This window comes from Homarus americanus, unplaced genomic scaffold (genome assembly GCF_018991925.1).
Source record: "Homarus americanus isolate GMGI-L3 unplaced genomic scaffold, GMGI_Hamer_2.0 scaffold51859, whole genome shotgun sequence".
Taxonomy (NCBI): Eukaryota; Metazoa; Arthropoda; class Malacostraca; order Decapoda; family Nephropidae; genus Homarus; species Homarus americanus.
The window spans coordinates 12,924,173-12,930,891 of NW_024711292.1; positions in this window are offsets into that span (position 1 = coordinate 12,924,173).

Here is a 6,719-nt window from a genome sequence, read left to right on the forward strand (position 1 = left end):
GTTCCAAGAGTTTACAACCCTCACTCCGAAAAAGTTTGCCCTCACGGTTTTCTGGACTTGCGGCTTCTTCAATCTTGAGCTGTGACCCCTTGTGGGGCGAGCGTCCGCCAGCTCCAAGTAAGGACACTCAACTGAGTAGTGCCCCCTGAGATGCTTATAAACCTCAACTAGGTCCCCCCTTGCCCGTCTGTAGTATAAGCTAGGCAAGTTCAGGCGCTCCAATCTCTCAGGGTAGCTGAGGTGCCGAAGTGCAGGCACCAGTTGGTGGCCCTCCTTTGAACATTTTCAACCAACTGACAGTCCCTAGCATATCTCGGGGACCAGATGGGGTGACAGTACTCCAGATGGGAAAGCACTTCACTCCTGAAGATCGTCACGAGGGACGGACCGTCTAGATATCTGAACGACCTTCTTATAAGACCCAATAATTTATTTGCCTGATTTACCTTCTTCTCACAATGGCCCGAGAACTTCAGCTCATTGTCAACATACACACCTAGGTCCTTCTCACACACAGTCTCAACTAGTACATTTTCTTCATCCCGTTGGGACATATGGTACGCCTCCTTACCGTTGGTACGCCCCAGGTGCATCCTCTTACACTTCGTGACATTGAATCTCAGCAGCCATTCCTTCGACCATTCCTGGAGCCCACAGAGGTCCTTCTGCAGCTCTTCACAGTCCGCTTGGTTCTTAATTTCCCGAAATAACTTGCCATCATCGGCAAACATTTGTATGGAGGAGTGTACAACGTCAGGCATATCATTTATGAAACAAACAAACAACAGCGGGCCCAATACACTACCCTGCGGTACCCCACTTGTTACAGGTACAGATGACGATTTCGTGCCATTAATCACCACACATTGCTTGCGGTCATGTAGAAAGTCTTCTATCCACGCTAGGACATTTCCCCGAATTCCGTACCCTTCCAGTTTGATTTTCAGCCTTTCGTGGGGTACACTGTCGAAAGCCTTGGCAAAATCTAGGTAAATATTGTCGATATTACCACCCCGTTCTAGAATATGGGTCCAAATATCCAATACCTTGAGCAATTGTGTTAAGCAAGAGCGCCCCGGCATAAAACCGTGTTGGCAATCTTTTACAAGGTTGTTTCGTAGTAGATGTTCCATCGCGGCATCTCTGATAATACTCTCAAGTACTTTACATATTATGCTGGTCAGGCTCACCGGTCTATAGTTGTTCGTGGAGTGACTATCGCCCTTCTTGAAGATAGGACTCACATAAGCCACTTTCCATTCACTGGGGACCATTTGTTCATCCAGGCATTTACAAAACAGAATCTTCAGGGGCTCTGCAAGCTCGTTGCACAGCTCTCTTAGCACTCTAGGATGCACCATGTCAGGTCCAGGACTCTTATGGACCTTTAGCCTGGACAGTTTATTTCTAATACCCTCTTCTGTGAACACAATGTAGGTCAGTGCTGTGTCGAACCGTCTGTCCTCAAACGCAGGAAGGTTAGTTGCATCCTCTCTTGTGAACACTGAGGAAAAGAAGCTGTTCAATGCCTCAGCTTTATCCTGGTCAGAATCTGCGTAACTACCATCTTCAAGCCTCAGGTCTGATACTCCTACTCGCGTTTTCAATTTCGACTTTGCATAGCGTACTGCCAACGCAATAGAGAACATCAACCAGTACGAAAAAAAGTGGAAGATACAAACGAACACCAACAAGTTCAAAATAATCCCAATCGCTAAAAGGAAAAAAGACCCCATTATAGTAGACAACAAAGTGATTCCATATGCCATGGAAGGCACTGTCCTAGGGCTGAAGATAACAACAAAAGGCTACAAAACATTCATCACCGAAAAACTTGCAAAAACCAGAAACATGGTAATTAAATTAAAACGCTTCAGAAGCCTGTCAGCAAAAAACAAGTTAAAGTTATATAGAGCCTTTGTCCAATCCCGACTAGTATATCCGCCAATTCCCCTACATGCAATAAAACAAACAAACATAAAGAAACTGCAGATAATTCAAAACTTAGCCCTAAGAGATGTATATAACATCAGATATCCTGACATAGTCACCAACCGTCAACTACACCAACGAGCGCAAATAGAACCCCTAAACGTTTACCTACACGAACACTCAAAAAGAATATGGACAAAGTTAGAAGAAATAGAGCCAGGACCAATCAAAGAATGGATGGAAGAGACAGAAGACGGAAGAAGAGAACACTCGTGGTTCCCTAAAAGTAAAAGAAGAGCCCGAGAACCCACACCAACTCCACTCTACTAAAAGATGCAAGGTTACCCCAGTGACAACCTTGGCAGCCCAACCACTTACAACATTAGATCATGAAAAGATAGGATGTTCTTGGCAGAAACACAAGTACCTGCCCTAGACTCCTCACCATTGGCTAGGACATAAGACCCGAAAATGTAAGGCATAAAATTACAATATTTGCTAAACATACAAACACCTGACATAAATATAACACCTAAGACGAAAATTAGCTGAAACACAAACATGAGATAACAGAAGCACTTGGGTTGAGCCCCAAGACCTAACATTCTACTACTATTTTCCAATTTCCTCGCTTTTCTTCTGCACTATCCACCAACCCCAAGTCCCTCCAAATTCCACCATTATTCTTCAAGTCCAGTTCCCGCACCACCAATCTACGCACCTGCATCAAGATTTCTTCATACTTTACTTCATCCATCGATCGATCGATCGGGAGACCATTCTACACTCGGCTACTGGACCAGCAACATCTCTCACAGCTCCTCACCACTCAGCGTCCTCAGAAACCTTCTCGCCCAACGGGACCTCTGAGCAAGTTTCTCCTCACCTAGTCACTCCTAAGCACTGCGCTGTACAACAATATATATACAGAAAGAGCATTGTGAGTTTCTATCCTACCTCATTCCTGAGTGTGAGATATCTACATGTACGTACGTTTGTGTGCCCATACAAAGAGAATTGACAACTGGCCACTTACAGTATGCTACACCACTACAGTACTCCCCCCTTCCCTCCAGGTGGTGTAGGAGACTTGTTGTCTGCAGGGTTGCATGGCACATGTGAGGCAGAACGGGCGGTGCATGCCACATGTGAGCCATAACGGCGAAGGCGTGGATGAGCCGGCCGCTAGAGGAGACAACTGTCTAGATACACAATATCTGTGGGAGTAGAGAGGGAGAAAAAGGGTGTGTGGAGGCGATGAATGTTGTGCTTCCCTCACGGCAGATACAGAGTCCTCAGATGCGCCTGCTGGGGTGTGGGGGCCTGGGTCAGGAGCAGGAGCTGCGACAGCAGGAGTCGGAGGACAGTCCGTGACAGCAGCTGGGTCCACGACAGCAGCAGGGTGCAGGACAGTAGTAGGGGGTACCTGATGGAGAAAAGAGGGGTGTGTGGGTCCGCGTCAGGAGGAGTGGCAGGGGGTACTGCTAGGCCGGGGCGGCGTCTGAGGCAGGACGGGTGTGCTGGGGTCGGTAGGACGTGGTGCTTGGGGCAGGAAGAGGAGCTGGTGTCTGCTGAGAGAAGCAGTACTGCCCTAGGGTGTCTAACCTGCGGTGTAGAGACAGTAGCTGTAGAGCCGATGAGAGCTGCCTCTGTGTGGATAAGCCAGTCTTCCATGTTGCTTGAAGACTGGGAGAGTGATCGGTTTCTCCTCCATCCTGTGTGAGTGCGTCACTCCGGGGTCACCATTTGTGGGGTACGAGATGTTTGGGTTCACACTCAGGATGGGATGGAGAAAGGAAACTCACTATGTGCTCTCTGTATGCATATTGTATTGGATGTACAATGCAGCTTGGTGCTGGGAAGGCAGCATGGTTACAAGCATTGAGTAGAGAGAGCTGGTTGGTGAGGGTGCTCAGAGGAGGACCAGCTTGTGGGTCGCCATGCTCGCCGGCGGGAGCGAGGGCCGCCAGGCAGGAGGAGGAGGAGGAGGTGTTGCTTGCTGGTTGGTGTAGGTAGAAAAGAGAGTGGTCACCACGAGGTCAGGTCTTTTATAGCGGAGGTAGGCGTGGCTTAAGAGTTGACCTCCGTCATGTAAGGCGGCGCTGGTTGACCTAGACCACGAGGCATACACTGGGGAATTCGCGGGGTCGGCTACTCAGCTACAAACAGCGTTTGTAGGGGAGGTATCCACTACAAGGTCACTCGTCAGAGTAGTGTCCCTTGAAATACTTATACAGCTCAATTAGGAAGCCCCTTGCCCGTCTGCAGGATAAGCTAGGCAAGTTCAGGCGCTCCAATCTCTCAGGGTAGTTGAGGAGCCGAAGGGCAGGCACCAGTTTGGTGGCCCTCCTATGAACATTTTCAACCAACTGACAGTCCCTAGCATATCTCGGGGACCAGACGGGGTGACAGTACTCCAGATGATGGACCGTCTAGATATCTGAACGATCTTCTTATAAGACCCAATAATTTATTTGCCTGATTTACCTTCTCACAATGGCCCAAGAACTTCAGCTCATTGTCAACATACGCTTCTAGGTCCTTCTCACATTCAGTCTCAACTATTGCAGTTTCTTCATCCCATTGGGACATAATGTACGCCTCCTTACCGTTGGTACGCCCCAGGTACATCCTCTTAAACTTCGTGACATTGAATCTCAGCAGCCATTTCTTCGACCATTCTTGGAGCCCACAGAGGTCCATCTGCAGCTCTTCACAGTCCGCTTGGTTCTTGATTTCCTGAAATAACTTGGCGTCATCGGCAAACATTTGTATGGAGGAGTGTACAACGTCAGGCATGTCATTTACGAAACAAACAAACAACAGCGGGCCCAATACACTGCCCTGTGGTGTGAGGGCGCGGGTTCCCCCCTTATCTACACCACCCTCAGCTTACTTACTTCTCTTAGTCTTACTCTTACTCAGTTCCGTTACCTATTCTTTTGGTAGCATGGACATTCTTTTGGTAGTATGGACATTCTTTTGGTAGCATGGTCGAGGGTCTAGGCACATGGGTATGGTAATTCTGGTATCAAGTCACTTGGATGGAAATAAAGGTAAAATACTGTGGGAGAAATGAATACACCTAAAATACTCTAAAAACAAGATTATTAATATGCAATCAATGGGGAAAGATATTGTATTAATCATATAACTACCAGGCTTACCTCCTGGGCTTATTGCAAACTCAGTTCTTACTCAACAAACTCGTAAATAATTAAACTAGCATATACAGGGGTTCACTACCTAACATGGGATAATTATTTCCATCTAATTATCCCTAACATACATGTTACAACCCTCTCTGTGGACATACACTTCCAAGGAGCAACCCAGGGTAGAACACTAGGCTCACGACTGTTGTTATTGTGGGGTAGCCAGACACATGGCGGGTCTGGGGTCTGGCCCAACGAAGCCGTGGGGCACATTAATCAGGCGGCATCGGTGCCATCGTTTCGTATATGATCCCTGTTGGTCATCTACTACATCCGAGGCCGTTGTTGAATGGTTGCAAGAAGCACAATGGGATCTGGAGAAACATGGAAGCAGCGTCAAGGAGCTGGGAAACATGACAACACAAACAAACTCTCTTGTCTAGACGACAGACGTATTTACGTTATATTACTTCTACACTGGGTGAATGACAATTCAACTGTTAAATCATGAACACTGGTGAACACTGATATTCACTACAATTGACTGAATTAAGTGAATGGCTACACTAAACATACCTGGAGAAACATGGAAGCAGCGTCAAGGAGCACGCTCCCTGGCTCTTCTTGGGGTATATATACCCCTGAGTTGCCAGTGATCGCTACTCACGCAATGACAATAATTACAAATAAACTAACTGTTGCTCATTCAAAGATGACCCTCAGTTGACAAAGGTCTGGCGAATTACTGGCGTTGATTTACACAGACTAATTCAAGATTGAGCTTCCCAGGAGAAAGTGGAATAAACGCATTGATAACTGTCTTCACAAAGGCGGGATTCTGGGAGGGGACACAAGTGTAGCGTCTATGGGGAAAAAGCACGTCTTCTCAGGGGTCGCTAACTCACTCATGTTTTGCGGGCGTGAAGTTTAATAAGAATCATTAGTTAAATAGATCAGCAGTCAACGTGACCATGACAGTGGTACCCCACTTGTGACAGGTACAGATGATGATTTCGTGCCATTAATCTTCACACACTGCTTGCGGTCATGTAGAAAATCTTTTATCCACGCTAGGACATTTCCCCGAATTCCGTACCTTTCCAGTTTGATTTTCAGCCTTTCGTGGGGTACACTGTCGAAAGCCTTGGCAAAATCTAAGTAAATATTGTCGATACTACCACCCCGTTCCAGAATATGGGTCCAAATATGCAATATCTTGAGCAATTGTGTTAAGCAGGAGCGCCCTGGCATAAAACCGTGTTGGTAATCCTTTACAAGGTTGTTTCGTAGTAGATGTTCCATTGCGGCATCTCTGATAATACTCTCAAGTACTCTACATATTATGCTGGTCAGGCTCACCGGTCTATAGTTGTTCGTGGAGTGACGATCGCCCTTCTTGAAGATAGGACTCGCATAAGCCACTTTCCATTCACTGGGGACCTTTTGTTTATCCAGGCATTTACAAAACAGGATCTTCAGGGGCTCGGCAAGCTCGTTGCACAACTCTCTTAGCACTCTAGGATGCACCATGTCAGGGCCGGGACTCTTATGGACCTTGAGCCTAGACACAGAGGAAAAGAAGATGTTCAATGCCTCAACTTTATCCTGGTCAGAATCTGCGTAACTACCGTC